Source organism: Macrobrachium rosenbergii, chromosome 23 (genome assembly GCF_040412425.1).
Source record: "Macrobrachium rosenbergii isolate ZJJX-2024 chromosome 23, ASM4041242v1, whole genome shotgun sequence".
NCBI classification, from domain to species: domain Eukaryota; kingdom Metazoa; phylum Arthropoda; class Malacostraca; order Decapoda; family Palaemonidae; genus Macrobrachium; species Macrobrachium rosenbergii.
In genome coordinates this window covers 48,129,782-48,148,924 of record NC_089763.1, presented here as the reverse complement: position 1 = coordinate 48,148,924, position 19,143 = coordinate 48,129,782, and positions in this window count along the sequence as shown.

The following is a 19,143-nucleotide window of genomic DNA, read 5'->3' as shown; positions in this document are numbered from 1 at the left end:
AAAAAGCGTAATGCGCAGAATAAGTCAAACCAAGACATGGCTACTGTTAAAAAATAACGCTTTTACAATGCAATAATACATGACAGTTAGAAATAGACGAACGTGTATTACATATTATTATAAAGTGAAATGCATGACCTGACAAACAAAACGCCAAAATGGAGCTGATCATAAAGTGGTAAACTCAGAAGCTTTACTATGAAAAAGCCACCCAAGCACTAATCAAGAGGGCAGTCAAAACACTATGCAATATATTACTTTTTTATATATCTGTTATCTCTATCACAACCAAAGCACATTTCCGTGTGAAGATCGTGTTGCAATTTCCGTGCGAGTTAAGTATATTCATCCACCTTATAATTCACGTGATGACTCATTAAATTTTCCTTTTAAAGTATGGGTTCACTAAAAGGCCCTGTTTAATGTCAGTATTATCCTAAATAGCCAGACCTACTTAAGCAACCTGACACGAAGTAACCTATTTCATGAAGTCGGCTTTCCTTGCAAATCCAAAGAAATCTACCTTGATATTGAATGGGCGTCTTTGAATTTGCATTATAACAATTTTTCATAACCGACTTTTCTTTAAGGTAAGCTGAGTCGTAACAGCTTCATTTTCTTTATGCCAGCTTCCATGGAAAGTTCTGGCAGCCTTTGTTATGGGGAGTAAAAGGCAGGCCGTAATTCTGTGATGGCATAAAAGCTTTAGTGGCCGTTGGAAGTTGGCTCTTAATCAAGAAAGGGGTTTTCATTAAGGTAAAAAATAGTTATTAGAGGCTGGGCTGCGTAAGGCTTCGGATTACTAGAGAATCGTTACGGGCCTCTTATCCCCCAAGTTCTCAGTTGATTAATATCTTAGAAAAGGAGATGAAGTAATTTTATACATTCTCGATCCTTTGGATTTCTGTTTCTTTTTCATTTTATAAATCACATGACGAAGCGCTATATTCATTGTACTTTCATGGATAACCTCTGTAATTCAAATCAAGTACAATAACTTTGCTTACCAGCGGATAAGGATCTATATATCTGTGTGTCTCTTTCCATATTTTTCTGTTTTAAAACTTAGTCATTATAACCAAATAGATCCTGAAAATTGGAAGTAAGGTTTAGTTTGGTCAACTCTAATCCATTTTTTCTTGGTTGAGTCCTTACTTCCATTCATTGTAATGGTAAAAGCTTAACAGTACTGTTTCTCTTATAAACGAATAGCATTTTTAAGCTGAGCAATGGAATACTAAGAAGCATTAAAAATATTAGGTAGGGTATTATTAGGTAGGGTATTATATAAGCTAAAAATAAATGACAAGATATTGCAAGACTAACCTATTAGCGATGGAAGCCTTTACTTTACGGAAATATTCTGAACAGTGGGAGATTCTCAACCATCATGCAGTTTTAAAGGATTACAACAAACACATTTACACACGGTTATGCCGTCACAAGATAACGTGGCTAAATGTGCTGCAAAAGCCAGGAGGAAATAATAAAGTGCACAAGTACCTAGCTCCTTCTTGTACTTAGTATTCACCTCTTCAGAGTACATAACTGTGCCATAAGATGTGTATATTGAATATATGAAAGCGCCAGGTACTTGCGCCTCTTATTATTGCCTTGTGGCTCCTGCGGTATAATTACACATTTATTATAGCTCGGAAATTAAAGATAGATAGATAGACGGACTGAGAGAGGAGGCTGGGAGAGGAATAATGGAAAAATGTTTATCCTTGGTCATTCTTTTCTTGCTCTCATCAGTCACCTCCTCTGCAAAGCTAATTAGAAGAACCATCAAACGTATCACTCTGGAAAAGACCTTTTAAAATCTTGTTTTCTTTGAAGTTGGGATCGGATGCTCTTTGCCCTTCTAAAATATCAGAAGAGTATGTTTCTGTTCCTGCCACCGACGAGGAGATATATTGTTTCAAAGTTAAGCTGTGGTAATATGAGACTATAGCCATTAGAAAATTAAAATACGGATGCGGATGACATTTGGTGGAAAATATGGCACGTATATATATAAACAAAACAGTTCGAGGACAAATTGTTGAGTAGGATGGCCTACACGTACGGTAGTATGTAACAATCTATTTTGTAACATGAAGTGTAAACAGTAAAATAGAATAACTATTATTACGAGCCTGAAAAATTTTGATAAACCCATGCATGCTGTTATAAGCACTTTCCATATCTCGTTCAGGAAAATGAATTTCTCATACAAGACGTCATGGTGCATGGATTCTAATGTTGCATTCAATTTTAGATATTTAATGTACGTTAGTCTTAAACTTCCCATACTCGTACATTGCAGATTTTGTTTGATCTGGCTCGCATTGGAAAACTACAGAAATAATAAGTATAAACATATGAAAATCCTTAATTTTATTCATTTAGAATTACAAACAAAGCTGTAACAGATTTGATTTTACTGTTGTTTTTTTTTTTTTTTTTTTTTTTTTTTTTTTTTTATAAAAGGCACTGCTAAGTGAAGAAGTAAAGTAATGACTTTAGAAAATAAGCAAACGAAAAACTTCCATTCCTATTGCCTATCGAGAGGTATATTGAATTTCAAATAATAGGAATTCTTCTTACAAGGAACTGCGAGAATTTGTTGCCTAAATTAGATTTGTCAATATCTTCGAAGTTTATTAAAAACTTCTCGCTTATTTCACGCCACGTTCTCTCGGGGCCGATTGAATAAGTTAATTTGGTAAAGACTTAACTTATCTTGAGAAAGGTTGGTTCGCATGTATTTGCCCCTTCCCCACGTCTCTCTCTCTCTCTCTCTCTCTCTCTCTCTCTCTCTCTCCATGAGGTCAATGAGATACTTGGTAAAGAACACCTATTTTAACTTTTTTCAGCCAAAGTTGTATATTGTGTTTTGTAACTTTCTTTTAGCACATCCGGGGATGAAGCAAACCAATTATGAAGCTTTCATCAAAAAATACATTAATGTGCTTCTTTTGATACAGGCAATGAATTAGATATCTTTGAAGCATTAATGAGAAAATTGTAATACAGCCAGATGGCAAAGTCTAGTGATTTGCAAAACCACCGAAATATCTTCTTGCATAAAAACGCTAGGTATATGGCAGAAGTTCCCAGAATTCAAAGTTGAAGGCTCTCTCTCTCTCTCTCTCTCTCTCTCTCTCTCTCTCTCTCTCTCTCTCTCTCTCTCGTTCCTCACCATGAGGTCAATGGGATACTTGGTATAGAATACCTATTTGAAGTCTCGGCAAACGTTGCGTATTGTGTTTTGTAACTTTCTTTTTACTTACCTCTTCCAGAGAAGTATATTTAAGTTTCGTCGTATAAACGGTTATACAACCTTGTTATGCTACAGGAATATGTGAAATCCAGGAATTTCACAAATCCCTAGGGAATTTGTGAACTAACCCTAACATCTGGCCCGAATGTGAACAACAATTAACATCTAGCGTTGATTCATCACAATGTTTAACTTCCTGTTGGGTGCCAAGTGGGCGTGCTCGACTACAAAAAATTTCAACCTTCGGTCAACTTTGACTCGACCGAAATGGTCGAAAAACGCAATTGTAGTAATAGTCAATCATGTACCTTCATTTTGCAACAAAGAAGTATATTTCGATTTATGGTGAATTTTGAAAAAACTTTTTCTTATTTAATTGTTAATTTTTGCACTGTTCTATATTAGCCGTTACATAAAATTTCATGTACAATACAACAGAAAATAACTCATACAACCATATAAATCACGATAACTGCCAAAATGTTCGGTCAACTTTGACTACAAAATGGTCAAAAAATGCAATTGTAAGCTAAAACTCTTATATTTTAGTAATATTCAATCATTTACCTTGAATATGTTCGAATGGTGAGGAATTTTTCCTTACGTCCGCGGCAAAATTCTTTCCTAGGTCGAATTTTGCACTGAACTAACCAATTAAAGTTTTATATATGGAACATCATGCCCAACAGAAAATAACTCATGGTTGTAGCTTTTATCAGTTTTGAAATATTTTCATATAAATAGCGAAACAGTGATTCATCTTTAACACCGAAATGGTTTTGCTAAAAATCTTACATTCCAGTAATATTCAATCATGTACCTTCATTTTGCAACAGACTGAAAAAAACTTTTCCTTACGCTGCGCGCGGTAACTGGACATCTCAGTTTTTCATTGTAATGTTTGCATCGTTTTACGACTAAAATTGTCTATATATGAAAATTGGCAATTTCATGTAGAATACAACAAAGATAGCTCATGGACTTTTATCAGTTTTGAAATATTTTCACATAAATCGACTAACAAAAAATTTCAACCTTCGGTCAACTTTAACTCGACCGAAATGGTCGAAAAACGCAATTGTAAGCTAAAACTCTTACATTCTAGTAATAGTCAATCATTTACCTTCATTTTGCAACAAATTAGAAGTCTCTAGCACAATATTTCGATTTATGGTGAATTTTTGAAAAAACATTTTCCTTACGTCTGCGTGGTAACTCAGTCGAAAATCTCAGAAATTCTTTCGTCGTATTGTCGTAATTTTTGCACTGTTTTATATTAGCCGTTACATAAAGTTTTATATATAAAAATGTGCGCAATTTCATGTACAATACAACAAAAAATAACTCATGGTTGTAGCTTTATCAGTTTTGAAATATTTTCATATAAATCACGATAACTGCCAAAATTTCAACCTTCGGTCAACTTTGACTCGACCAAAATGGTCAAAAAAGGCAATTGTAAGCTAAAACTCTTACATTCTAGTAATATTCAATCATTTACCTTGATTTTGCAAACAATTGGAAGTCTCTAGCACAATATTTCGATTTATGGTGAATTTTTGAAAAAAACATTTTCCTTACGTCCGCGGCAGAAATTCTTTCGTCACGTTGTCGTAATGTTTGCACTGTTTTATATTAGTCGTTACATAAAGTTTTATATATGTAAATGTGCGCAATTTCATGTAGAATACAACAGAAAATAACTCATGGTTGTAGCTTTTATCAGTTTTGAAATATTTTCATATAAATAGCGATAACTGCCAAAATTTCAAGCTTCGGTCAACTTTAACTCGACCGAAATGGTCAAAAAACGCAATTATAAGCTAAAAATCTTACATTCCAGTAATATTCAATCATGTACCTTCATTTTGCAACAGACTGAAAAAAAACTTTTTCCTTACGTCTGCGCGCGGTAACTCGGCCGAACATCTCAGAAATTTTTTCGTCATGTTGTCGTAATGTTTGCATCGTTTTACATTAGTCGTTACATAAACTTTTATATATGAAAATGTGCGCAATTTCATGTAGAATACAACACAAGATAGCTCATGGTTGTAGCTTTTATCAGTTTTGAAATATTTTCGCATAAATCACGATAACTGCCAAAATTTCAACCTTCGGTCAACTTTAACTCGACCGAAATGGTCAAAAAACGCAATTGTAAGCTAAAACTCTTACATTCTAGTAATATTCAATCGTTTACCTTCATTTTTCAATAAATTGGAAGTCTCTAGCACAATATTTCGATTTATGGTGAATTTTTGAAAAAAACATTTTCCTTACGTCTGCTCGGTAACTCGGCCGAACATCTCAGAAATTCTTTCGTCTCGTTGTCGTAATATTTGCACCGTTTTATATTAGTCGTTACATAAAGTTTTATATATGAAAATGTGCGCAATTTCATGTAAAATACAACAGAAAATAACTCATGGTTGTAGCTTTTATCAGTTTTGAAATATTTTCATATAAATCACGATAAATAGAAAAAATTCGACTTTCGGTCAATTTTAACTCGACCGAAATGGTCGAAAACTGCAATTGTAAGCTAAAACACTTACAGTCTAGTAACATTCAATCAATTAGCTTCATTTTTCAACAAACGGGAAGTCTCTAGCACAATATTTCGATTTATGGTGAATTTTTGAAAAAAACATTTTTTTACGTCCGCGCGTTACGAATTCATGCATCATTTTGTGATAATATTTTCTGTGTTGCTTTGATCGTTTTACAATTTGTTATATCCCAAAATCATCGCAATGTAGTGTACAATACAACTAAAAAAATTAACTCATTAGCTTTAACCGTTGTGCCTACAGCGCGATTTGTATACAATTATATAAGAATTTTTTTTTCGCTGTCATATATTCCAATATTTATATATGATAATGATATTTTTTTTCATTTCTGATGGTTGCATACTAAACTTCAGGCAATGAAAAAAAAGGAACCATAAATGAACTCTTAATCTTAAAAACTTAGCGTGCTGTGATTTTTTGAAAAAAACTTTTTTTCCGCTTCGGCGCTAACTCACCGAACGCCGCCGGCATACGGGAGACGTTTTTGTAAATAGAGGCTCGGCGTTTAAGGGGTACTAGCCCCTGGGGATCAAATGTCCCTAACTACATTGGTTCGTCATGTTTAGTACTAGCCCCTGGGGGGTCAAATATGTTTCGCCATATTTAGTACTAGCCTTTGGGGCGATCAAATGCAATTAGGGACATTTTATCTCCCAGGGGCTATAAGTCGAGCCAAACGAAAGTGGCGCGTGAGAGACTGAATGTATCGTAGCGAAATCTAAAGAGTTCGTTCATTTTACCTGGAGAACACGGTTTAGAGAAGTCCTGAAACCGAAGATGCATTAAGATCTTAAAGGTGGGAAGGTTCCGTCGGTCATAATCCCGGATATATTTTCCTTTTCGGCTTTTTTCTCCAGGTGATCAGTAGAAAACAAATAGGAACCTTGGAAGAATTATGATCCCAGGTCAATCAGAGCCACACAGGGATCGCTTTAATAGATTATAAGTGTTTTCTTCCTTCAAAAATACATTTATCCTTAAGACCCACATGTCTTCTGTACAGGATTGTTTCTCCCTCTTTAATTGTGTACATATATAATTTTATATATATATATATATATATATATATATATATATATATATATATATATATATATATATATATATATATATATATATATATATATATATATATATATATATATATATATATATATATATATATTGTATATATATAGTACACATGTATATATATATATATATATATATATATATATATATATATATATATATATATATATATGCATATATATATATATATATATATATATATATATATAATCATGAAGCTATAAATGTCGTTTAATATCAAATTCACGCTACCTCGAGTATCTCCGATGGAGAATTATCACCGAAGGGGAATTTATATAAGTGATAAATGAACAGGTACCACGGGACGCGAACCCTTGACATGGACCCATTCAACGACTCCAGTGGATCGTTTACCACCGCGCCATCAAGAGGTATAAGTCATTACCGAGTCTGCTGTACTGTTTTTCCCGTCGTGAGCGGAAATTGTACTTAGCCTCGCAATGACCCACCTCCGCCATGATAGTTCGTTGGTACGTTTGGAACACGCAGCTCTTATTATGAAATTTTTTTTATCACACCGTGATTTATATACAATCATGAAGCTACAAATGTCGTTTAATATCAAATTCACGCTACCTCGAGAGTATCTCCGATGGAGAATTATCACCGAAGGGGAATTTATATAAGTGATAAATGAACAGGTACCACTGGGACGCGAACCCTTGACATGGACCCATTCAACGACTCCAGTGGACGTTACCACCGCGCCATCAAGAGAGGTATAAATCATTACCGAGTCTGCTGTACTGTTTTTTCCCGTCGTGAGCGGGGAAATTGTACTAAGCCTCGGCAATGACCCACCTCCGCCATGATAGTTCGTTGGTACGTTTGGAACACGCAGCTCTTATTATGAAATTTTTTTATCACACCGTGATTTATATACAATCATGAAGCTACAAATGTCGTTTAATATCAAATTCACGCTACCTCGAGAGTATCTCCGATGGAGAATTATCACCGAAGGGGAATTTATATAAGTGATAAATGAACAGGTACCACGGGGACGCGAACCCTTGACATGGACCCATTCAACGACTCCAGTGGACGTTACCACCGCGCCATCAAGAGAGTATAAGTCATTACCGAGTCTGCTGTACTGTTTTTTCCCGTCGTGAGCGGGAAATTGTACTTAGCCTCGGCAATGACCCACCTCCGCCATGATAGTTCGTTGGTACGTTTGGAACACGCAGCTCTTATTATGAAATTTTTTATCACACCGTGATTTATATACAATCATGAAGCTACAAATGTCGTTTAATATCAAATTCACGCTACCTCGAGAGTATCTCCGATGGAGAATTATCACCGAAGGGGAATTTATATAAGTGATAAATGAACAGGTACCACTGGGGACGCGAACCCTGACATGGACCCATTCAACGACTCCAGTGGACGCTACCACCGGCGCCATCAAGAGAGTATAAATCATTACCGAGTCTGCTGTACTGTTTTTTCCCGTCGTGAGCGGGAAATTGTACTTAGCCTCGGCAATGACCCACCTCCGCCATGATAGTTCGTTGGTACGTTTGGAACACGCAGCTCTTATTATGAAATTTTTTTTTATCACAACCGTGATTTATATACAATCATGAAGCTACAAATGTCGTTTAATATCAAATTCACGCTACCTCGAGAGTATCTCCGATGGAGAATTATCACCGAAGGAATTATATAAGTGATAAATGAACAGGTACCACGGGACGCGAACCCTTGACATGGACCCATTGAACGACTCCAGTGGACGTTACCACCGCGCCATCAAGAGAGGTATAAAATCATTACCGAGTCTGCTGTACTGTTTTTCCGTCGTGAGCGGGGAAATTGTACTTAGCCTCGGCAATGACCCACCTCCGCCATGATAGTTCGTTGGTACGTTTGGAACACGCAGCTCTTATTATGAAATTTTTTTATCACACCGTGATTTATATACAATCATGAAGCTACAAATGTCGTTTAATATCAAATTCACGCTACCTCGAGAGTATCTCCGATGGAGAATTATCACGAAGGGGAATTTATATAAGTGATAAATGAACAGGTACCACTGGGACGCCGTAACCCCTTGACATGGACCCATTCAACGACTCAGTGGGCGCACCACCGCGCCATCAAGAGGCAGTATAAATCATTACCGAGTCTGCTGTCTGTTTTTTCCGTCGTGGCGGGAAATTGTACTTAGCTCGGCAATGACCTACCTCCGCCATGATAGTTCGTTGGTACGTTTGGAACACGCCAGCTCTTATTATGAAATTTTTTATCACACCGTGATTTATATACAATCATGAAGCTACAAATGTCATTTAATATCAAATTCACGCTACCTCGAGAGTATCTCCGATGGAGAATTATCACCGAAGGGGAATTTATATAAGTGATAAATGAACAGGTACCACTTGGGCGCACCCTTGACATGGACCCATTCAACGACTCAGTGGACGTTACCACCGCGCCATCAAGAGGTATAAGTCGTGCACGAGTCTGCTGTACTGTTTTTTCCGTCGTGGCGGAAATTGTAATTTATTTCTCGGCAATGACCCACCTCCGCCATGATAGTTCGTTGATGCGTTTGGAACACGTGTAGCTCTTATTATGAAATTTTTTTATCACCGTGATTTATATACAATCATGAAGCTACAAATGTCGTTTAATATCAAATTCACGCTACCTCGAGTATCTCCGATGGAGAATTATCACCGAAGGAATTTATATAAGTGATAAATGAACAGGTACCGGGGACGCGAACCCTTGACATGGACCCATTCAACGACTCAGTGGACGTTACCACCGCGCCATCAAGAGAGGTATAAATCATTTACCGAGTCTGCTGTACTGTTTTTCCCTCGTGGAGCCAAAAAAATTGTACGAGCCCTCGCAATGACCCACCTCCGCCATGATAGTTCGTTGGTACGTTTGGAATACAATCTTATTATGAAATTTTTTTATCACACCGCTGATTTATATACAATCATGAAGCTACAAATGTGCCGTTTAATATCAAATTCACGCTACCTCGAGAGTATCTCCGATGGAGAATTATCACCGAAGAGGAATTTATATAAGTGATAAATGAACAGGTACCACTGGTCGTTGAATGCCATGTCAAGGTTCGTCCCGTGGTACCTGTTCATTTATCACTTATATAAATTCCTTCGGTGATAATTCTCATCGGAGATACTCGAGGTAGCGTGAATTTGATATTAAACGACATTTGTAGCTTCATGATTGTATATAAATCACGGTGTGATAAAAAATTTTCATAATAAGAGCTGCGTGGTTCCAAACGCATCAACGAACTATCATGGCGGAGGTGGGTCATTGCCGAGGTTGGCACAATTTCCCGCTCACGACGGAAAACAAACAGTACAGCAGACTCGGTAATGACTTATACCTCTTGATGGCGCGGGTGATAACGTCCACTGGAGTCGTTGAATGGGTCCATGTCAAGGGTTCGCGTCCCCAGTGGTACCTGTTCATTTATCACTTATATAAATTCCCCTCGGTGATAATTCTCCATCGGAGATACTCGAGGTAGCGTGAATTTGATATTAAAACGACATTTGTAGCTTCATGATTGTATATAAATCACGGTGTGATAAAAAAAATTTCATAATAAGAGCTGCGTGTTCCAAACGTACCAACGAACTATCATGGCGGAGGTGGGTCATTGCCGAGGCTAAGTACAATTTCCCTGCTCACGACGGGAAAAAAACAGTACAGCAGACTCGGTAATGACTTATACCTCTTGATGGCGCGGTGGTAACGTCCACTGAGTCGCTTGAATGGGTCCATGTCAAGGGTTCGGCGTCCAGTGGTACCTGTTCATTTATCACTTATATAAATTCCTTTCGGTGATAATTCTCCATCGGAGATACTGAGGTAGCGTGAATTTGATATTAAACGACATTTGTAGCTTCATGATTGTATATAAATCACGGTGTGATAAAAAAATTTCATAATAAGAGCTGGCGTGTTCCAAACGTACCAACGAACTATCATGGCGGAGGTGGGTCATTGCCGAGGTTGGTACAATTTCCCGCTCACGACGGAAAAAACAGTACAGCAGACTCGGTAATGACTTATACCTCCTCTTGATGGCGCGGTGGTAACGCCCACTGGAGTCGTTGAATGGGTCCATGTCAAGGGTTGGCGTCCCCAGTGGTACCTGTTCATTTATCACTTATATAAATTCCCTTCGGTGATAATTCTCCATCGGAGATACTCGAGGTAGCGTGAATTTGATATTAAACGACATTTGTAGCTTCATGATTGTATATAAATCACGGTGTGATAAAAAAATTTCATAATAAGAGCTGCGTGTTCCAAACGTACCAACGAACTATCATGGCGGAGGTGGGTCATTGCCGAGGCTAAGTACAATTTCCCGCTCACGACGGGAAAAACAGTACAGCAGACTCGTAATGACTTTATACCTCTCTGATGGCGCCGGTGGTAACGTCCACTGGAGTCGTTGAATGGGTCCATGTCAAGGTTCGCGTCCCAGTGGTACCTGTTCATTTATCACTTATATAAATTCCCCTTCGGTGATAATTCTCCATCGGAGATACTCGAGGTAGCGTGAATTTGATATTAAACGACATTTGTAGCTCATGATTGTATATAAAATCACGGTGTGATAAAAATTTCATAATAAGAGCTGCGTGTTCCAAACGTATCAACGAACTATCATGGCGGAGGTGGGTCATTGCCGAGGCTAAAAATACAATTCCCCCACGACGGAAAAACAGTACAGCAGACTATTAATGACTTATACCTCTCTTGATGGCGCGGTGGTAACGTCCACTGGAGTCGTTGAATGGGTCCATGTCAAACTAAGGTTCGGCGTCCCAGTGGTACCTGTTCATTTATCACTTATATAAATTCCCCTTCGTGATAATTCTCCATCGGAGATACTCTCGAGGTAGCGTGAATTTGATATTAAACGACATTTGTAGCTTCATGATTGTATATAAATCACGGTGTGATAAAAAAATTTCATAATAAGAGCTGCGTGTTCCAAACGCATTATCAACGAACTATCATGGCGGAGGTGGGTCATTGCGAGGCTAAAATACAATTTCCCGCTTTCATAAATCGACGGAAAAAACAGTACAGCAGACTCGGTAATGACTTATACCTCTCTTGATGGCCAACAAGGTAACGTCCACTGGAAAAAATGGGTCCATGTCAAGGGTTCGCAAGTCCCAGTGGTACCTGTTCATTTTATCAAAAATATAAATTCCCCTTCGGTGATAATTCTCCATCGGAGATACTCTGAGGTAGCGTGAATTTGATATTAAAACATACATTTGTAGCTTCATGATTGTATATATTCACGGTGTGATAAAAAATTTCATAATAAGAGCTGCGTGTTCCAAACGTATCAACGAACTATCATGAGAATGAGGTGGGTCATTGCCGAGGCTAAGTACAATTTACCGCAACACGACGGAAAAAACAGTACAGCAGACTCGGTAATGACTTATACCTCTCAAATATGGCATACTGGTAACGTCCACTGAGTCGTTGAATGGGTCCATGTCAAGGGTTCGCGTCCCGTGGTACCTGTTCATTTATCACTTATATAAATTCCTTTTATTGATAATTTCCATCGGAGATACTCTCGAGGTAGCGTGAATTTGATATTAAACGACATTTGTAGCTTCATGATTGTATATAAATCACGGTGTGATAAAAAAAAAATTCATAATAAGAGCTGCGTGTTCCAAACGTACCAACGAACTATCATGGCGGAGGTGGGTCATTGCCGAGGTTAGTACAATTTCCCGCTCACGACGGAAAAACAGTACAGCAGACTCGGTAATGACTTATACCACTTGATGGCAAGCGTGTGGTAACGCCCACTGGAGTCGTTCAATGGGTCCAATGTCAAGGGTTCGCGTCCCGTGGTACCTGTTCATTTATCAATATTTTAAATTCCCCTTCGGTGATAATTCTCCATCGGAGATACTCGAATTAGCGTGAATTTGATATTAAACGACATTTGTAGCTTCATGATTGTATATAAAATCACGGTGTGATAAAAAAATTTCATAATAAGAGCTGCGTGTTTCCAAACGTACCAATAACTATCATGGCGGAGGTATCATTGCCGAGGTGAAGTACAATTTCCCCGCTTTCGACGGGAAAAAACAGTACAGCAGACTTCGGTAATGACTTATACCCTCTCTTGATGGCGCGGTGGTAACGTCCACTAAGTCGTTGAATGGGTCCATGTCAACACTTTGCGTCCCCGTGGTACCTGTTCATTTATCACTTATATAAATTCCCCTTCGGTGATAATTCTCCATCGGAGATACTCTCGAGGTAGCGTGAATTTGATATTAAAATACATTTGTAGCTTCATGATTGTATATAAATCACTTTGTGATAAAAAAATTTCATATATATATATATATATATATATATATATATATATATATATATATATATATATATATATATATATATATATATATATATATATATATATATATATATATATATCTTGTATATGCATATTGAAATGCCAATTGACTCATTATTGGAATACCTTAAAGATGAATTGCATAAACTTTATTTTCAATGAGGAATATTTTAAACAAACGTTTGGTATAGCAATGGGAAACCCAATTTCGCCTGTTCTTTCAAATTTATATATGGAATTTTTCGAATGCCTGTGCATCCCCAAGATTTTCCATTTTCCTGTAACATGGTACTGTTTTATTGATGATATTTCAGCCATCATGCCCAAGGATTTGGATGTAAATAACATACTTGCTCAAACTCGAGGGAACCTTTTAATTGTAAATGTAGTATTTATTTTATATGAAAAGACAAATAATTTGACATGTGGTTAAGATTTGGATATCAACCACTCTCAGACAAGAACAAGATTATTTTTTTTCGTCTGACACGCTAAATCAGTTAATCCGTAGGTAATAAGCTGGTCAGATTGTTCGCTCGTATCCTCACTGAGCGGTCTTTAAGGTCTGATGTCCGAAATCTTTTGATGTCGATACGATGCGTTGGACGGAGGCCTTCTCTCACGCGTCACTTTCGTTTGGCTCGACTATAGTACTAAATGCATGGCAAAACACATTTGACCCCCATGGGCTAGTACTAAACACGACGAAACAGTGTAGATGAATCACTGTTTCGCATGTTTAGTACTAGCCCTCGGGGATCAAATGTTCCTAAGCGAATACGTCTTTCACATATTCCCAAAGGGCATTTCATAAAATCCCTGATTTCACATATTCCCTGTAACCTATACATATAGCTTCATTACATCATTCATGTACAGTAGGTTCTTAGACTAATTTACAAACTACTGTGTTTAATAATGAACTAAAGTCACTCCGTTTCTCTGAGTCTAAAATTTTCCCCATAATTTTATTTCACCAAGAACAAATGAAGTTACAGAATTCATAGTTCACAGGAAGAAATACGCAACACTCCCAGTAAAATTGTGAAGACTTGGGTTTACTCGGATGAAATTTTACACAGCACAGCACAACGAGTGAAATGACATTTCACTTGATTTCATCAATTCTTTCCTCGTCCTTGTGAGTTCAGAATAAGCTCACCCCAGGAAAAGGAGAGAGAGGGATAGATAGATAGATAGATAGATAGATAGATAGATAGATAGATAGATAGATAGATAGATAGATAGATAGACTGGCAAGAAAACAGTTCAAAAACAGTAAAAAGAAATTTAGAAAATCGTTCCCTGAGTAAAAAGCGCAATCATTTTGAAAACCGAAAACTCACGGAGAAGAAGCTCAAGTATTTCTGAGCTGGTTCTCTCAGAATATGACTTTCCTCCTCCGACCTTTTAAGAAATATTAATCCTTCTTCTGCCACAGTCCATTAAGTTTCAACGATTCCTTTCTTATTGTGAAGTTTTTCACGGAAGAAAATTTGGAGAGGTTCTTATCATTTTTAAAAGAAATATTTGACTTTTTCTGTTGAGTGATTTCTCGTAGAATGCGGAGCTTTCGTTTTTCATTTCTTACCATTCTTAGACTCATGACCTTAGAATTTGCAAATGCGTTAAAATTTTGCTGTTTATTTCGTTAGGATTTCTTACACCCAAACACATCAAAGCCTCATAACCTTTAAATTTCCTTTTTTTTTTATTTTGATCGATTGAGCGAGTATGGAAATAGAGAAAGATAAAGTTTTTTTTTCAACTATTATTCGGGATAGTTAATCAGCGTGAAGGGTGTCAGAGAATTTAATGTTTTATTCAGTCTTTATGCCAATTCAGTACAGGTAGAATATAACTCATGAATTCATTCAGATAGCCCAAAGAAAAACCAGACACAAATATTATTCAAATTCTGCCAGAATATGGAGAGAAACTGACCTCCACCAGAGTAAAAGGAAATAAAATTCTTTGCATATAATACTCATAAGGACACTTTTCATTCTTCCTCACAACAGGAAGCATAAATACAGCCACGGAGAATGAGGATGAGCAAGGAAGGGAGAAAGGTGATTTATGTTAGATTTTCACTTGGTCAAATTTTTGAAGGTCACTGCAGAATTAGTTATTTTCAGTTACGATGGCAAATCGTTTGAAAAATTAGAATATAGGTTCCAAAATTACACTTGATGACATACTTTAAATATGTACAATATTAGGCTCATAAGCAGAGACCCTGTTTTAAGTCGACGTAATTGACAGAAGTTACAAAATAAAATCTGACTTGATGTAAACTTTTGTGTCCACTATTCGCAGAATAAATGAAAATTTCACTAGCGTATAATACCTAAATTTTTAAACAAGTCAGTTATTTTACCAATTCTTGTGTTCAAAATTTCCTTGATGACCTTATATTTTGTAATGCCGAAAAGCTGCAGAAAAAGTGATTGAAACAATTAATGCTGAAAATGTTTCAAAGTTCGATAGCAATTTTTTTCTTTATGTACTATTGGTGAATTAGTCTTTGGTAATTTGTTCGTAATCTCCGTCGACTCAGTAATAATGAAATAATAGAAAAAAAGGTGATTTCCTTTCGACGAAAACTTCCTCTTAAACTTTCCGTACCAATCTTTTCTGTGTTCCACTCTCAGATATGATACCTGATGGCGTACAAACTTCTAATGATGTAGAAGTATTGGAATATACACTGCATGATATGATTGGGAATAATTAGTGTATTAGTCCTATACTTATTTATGACATAAGAAACCTTATTCAGTTCCAGGAACCTGGCAATAACATCAATGGTCACGGTAACGTAGGTGTAGAGAGATGTTAAAGGAAAATTTATTGCGTAATTTCGATTTCCTGATCCATTACAGAATCTACAAACTCAAGTAAAAAATAAGATATGTCGCATCCCAGCCTGAGTTTCTTAACGGTTCAGAGCACTCCTGTAACTGATCCCCGTCAATTTGTCAACGTCTGAGATCTGGAAAGTTTCTATTGGTTCCCTCGGAGATAAGAGTGACCTTCGTGATATTTTTATAGATGCTAAGAGCTCTAGTTTTTCTCCTCTTGTTTTTATGGTCAGCAAGATTTCCCGTTTCTTGAATCTTACAAATGCCACAGAAGATACGCAGATAGAAAAATAAGATGAGTTTGTGTATACAGATACAGAAGAGGAAAAGTCTGTTTATTCTCAAAATATGCTTCATTATTTCCTCAAAAGAGAAAGGGGTGGTATCGCCTATATAGCCTTATACAGCTTTTTAATCTTTTGATTATCGGAGCGTATGTAAATAATTTGCATATCTTTCAGTCTTCAACAATACCTCGATCCAAAGCTTCATCAAATATGTACGGAGAAAAGGTTGTTGTCGTGATATTAATAACTGGTAACGCTCATATATTTTCAACTTATTTAGTGGCAATTAATTACGGTTTTTTAAGCGAATTCGTTTCAATTCAGAACAGGGCTATAAAATAATGTGAACCCACTGGGAGACGACATGCACCGGATTTTTTGAATAGTTTATTTCATTTAATACAAACAACTTAGTTTTAATGGAAGTTATAGAAATATCAGTGAATTTACAACATTTGTAAGTGACACATTTCGCAAATACAGTTGCGCGCAAAGTGAGATGACGTGCATCAGTCAACGGCCATCTGTGCTTGACAAGGAAAAAGGGAATCAAATAACTGTCTTTCATTAAAGCAGAAGAGCAACAGACACGGAACAAACCTCCTCATCCAATGGAAAAGTCACGTAGATGCAATTTACATGAGAGAGACAGAGAGAGAGAGAGAGAGAGAGAGAGAGAGAGAGAGAGAGAGACCAAAAAGATGTGTTAAACGGATGTTGACCATTTGCATAGCTTTGTTTTATATTTCACAGAAATACTCAAAGCGGTTAAATGTATTTTCAGAACATAAATAAAACTGATTTTACGTAAGTGAAAGCTTATTAGGCCTTAAAACTTAGGCAGGATAAGTTACAGATAAGGACTCTGTTAATTGTGCAATTGAACGATCGACTCTCCTTTTGGATAGTTACGAAGCATAAACGATGAGACAGTTATAGACAGGTTTTGATATCCTTCCGGAAGTCTGAGTAAACAAAAAGGTGATAAAGTTGCAATGTTAATTGATTTCATTCTTTTATTGCTTACTTTCCTCTTATTTTAAGGAACGGCCATAAAATGTCACAATATGTGTTTGTGTAGTCCGTGTGCGTGTGTATATGTGTGTGAGTGTGTGTGTAGACGCACACACACAGAGAGAGAGAGAGAGAGAGAGAGAGAGAGAGAGAGAGAGAGAGAGAGAGAGAGAGAGAAGGAATAGCTCAGTTTCAACAATGAATTCCTATTTTTGACAATGCAGTATTCACTTGAAATCTGTGGATATGATTCATAGAGGGCTCTAAATTCACTCTTGTACGCATTTATGGGAATAACATAAAGAGCAAATATAAATTTTTATTATGTGATCGCTGCATTTTATTGGCTTTCCTTTCCATATTCCGCCGAAGCTGACTCGCATGCATGAAAACGTCTGCTGGACAATAACTATCGCTTCATATTGCGAAACTCGTTGTCCGGCGACAATGCTTGATGTTTTTGGTCACGAGAACAGATGGCTGTTAGCTGTTGATGACCAACTGGAAGTTACGTGTTAATTCCACCTCCCTTTCACAGCGCTGGGTCTCTCTCTCTCTCTCTCTCTCTCTCTCTCTCTCTCTCTCTCTCTCTCTCTCTCTTGGGCTTCCGTTCTCATCTAACACTCTGCTGGCCGTTCAATTTATTTCTGGTGATGGAAATTCATTTCTCGCTATAATGTGGTTCGGATTCCACCATAGCCTGTAGGCCCCGTTGGTAGGTAACCAATTGGTTCTTAGCCACGTAAAATAAATCTAATCCTTAGGGCCAGCCCTCGGAGAGCTGTTAATCAGCTCAGTGGTCTGGTTAAACTAAGATATACTTAACTTTTTTCTCTCTCGCAGACACCGTCGTTTCCATTCAAATACTCTTGTTTTTAAAATAAACATTTCAATTATCATCTTAGGGGGCTATTTGCATTTCAACATATCAAAGTACTCTCTCTCTCTCTCTCTCTCTCTCTCTCTCTCTCTCTCTCTTCTCTCTCTCTCTCTTTGTAAAGAAGTCGTCGTCTATATTCAAATACTTATTTTCAGAAACTATCTAATTACCACCTGTTAGTATTTTAACATATTAAAAGGAGTCTCTCTCTCTCTCTCTCTCTCTCTCTCTCTCTCTCTCTCTCTCTCTGACGCAAAGATGTCTTCGTCTATATTCAAGTGTGATTGTTTTTAAAGACAAAGTAATTACCACCTGATGGAGCTATCGGTATTTTAACACGTCAAAGGGAGTACAATTTCAAATATATACATAGTATCCTTCTGACATTTATGTTCACTGACCTAATGTTATAGTTATAATTACCTTTGGTTTATACATGTTCACATCAGGGTAAAATAAGTTAAAAATTATAATTTCTAATAACGTAGAAGCAATCGTTCAGAAATATCAATTTTTCTTCACCAGACTAGATTGAAATTTGTGCAGTAACATTTTTGCCTTGCGTTCTGCTTTATTAGACCATAACTGGCACATATTCATGTACAAGCAGAGAGAGAGAGAGAGAGAGAGAGAGAGAGAGAGAGAGAGAGAGAGAGAGAGAGCAATTGCAAGACTAATTATTCCATCTACTCATGCTATGCATGAAGGAATAATATCACAGAAATAATGGAAGCAACCTCA